General features: G+C 29.1%; 1 non-coding gene across 1 annotated transcript; it reads right to left on the reverse strand.

Annotated features, from left to right (window-relative positions):
- Window positions 1-635: 635 nt before the first annotated feature.
- LOC141572622 (U4 spliceosomal RNA) lies at window positions 636-777 on the reverse strand. The gene has a single exon (XR_012497930.1). It is a non-coding gene; the product is annotated as a U4 spliceosomal RNA (small nuclear RNA).
- Between the last annotated feature and the right edge of the window lie 321 nt (window positions 778-1098).

Below are 1098 nucleotides of genomic sequence, written 5' to 3' on the forward strand. Positions count from 1 at the left end.
GTTTTTGTTTTTGTTATTTTTATTTTTTTCTATTGAGTTTTATAAGTTCTTCATGTATTTTGGATATTAACCCAATATTGGATATATGATTTGAAAATATTTTTTTCCCAGTTGATACTTTGTCTTTTTGTTTTGTTAATAGTTTCCTTTGCTGTGCAGAAGCTTTTTAGTTTGATGTAGTCTGATTTATTTATTTATTTATTTATTTTATTTTGTTTCACTTGCCTTTGGAGTCAAATCCACAAAAAAACATCAATAAGACTGATGTCAAGTTGATTACCACCTATGTTCTCTTCTATGTAGTTTATGGTTTCAGGTCTTACATTCAAGTGTTTAACCCACGTTGAGTTAGTTTTTGTGTATGATGTAAGATAGTCTAGTTTTATTCTTTTGCATGTGGCTGCCTAGTTTTCCCAGCACTATTTAAGGAAGAGACTTTCTTTTCTTCATTATATGTTCTTTGTTCCTTTGTTATAATTAGCTTTATTCTGTTTTTCCTCAGGATTTCTTTGGCTATTCAGGGTCTTATAGTTCCATACAAATTTTAGGATTGTTTTTCTATTTCTGTGAAAAATGCTATTGGGATTTTGATAGGGATTGCATTGAATCTATCGATTGCTCTAGGTAATATGGACATTTTAACAATGTTAAATTTTCCAATCCATCAGCATGAAACATATTTCCATTTCTTTGTTTGTTACTTCAATTTCTTTCAATTAGCCATAATGTCGCCTCGGATAAATCTCATTGGCTACGATACTGCCACTGCACAAAGCTAATTTCTTTCAACAATGTTTTATAGTTTTCAGTGTATTGATTTTTTTGCCTCCTTGCTTAAATTTATTCCTAGGCATTTTGTGATTTTTGTTGGAATTGTAAATGGGAATGTTTTCTTAATTTCTCTTTCTAATAATTTATTCTTAGTGCACAGAAATGCAACAGATTATTTACAGTAATTTGGTACCCTGAAACTTTCTGTATTATTATTTCTAATAGTTTCCTTTGTGGAGTTTTTGGGGTTTTATATATATAAAATTATGTCATCCACAAACAGTGACACTTTTACTTCTTCCTTTCAAATTTAAATGACTTTTATTT

The sequence above is a fragment of the Rhinolophus sinicus genome, linkage group LG06 (assembly GCF_036562045.2).
Source record: "Rhinolophus sinicus isolate RSC01 linkage group LG06, ASM3656204v1, whole genome shotgun sequence".
Taxonomy (NCBI): domain Eukaryota; kingdom Metazoa; phylum Chordata; class Mammalia; order Chiroptera; family Rhinolophidae; genus Rhinolophus; species Rhinolophus sinicus.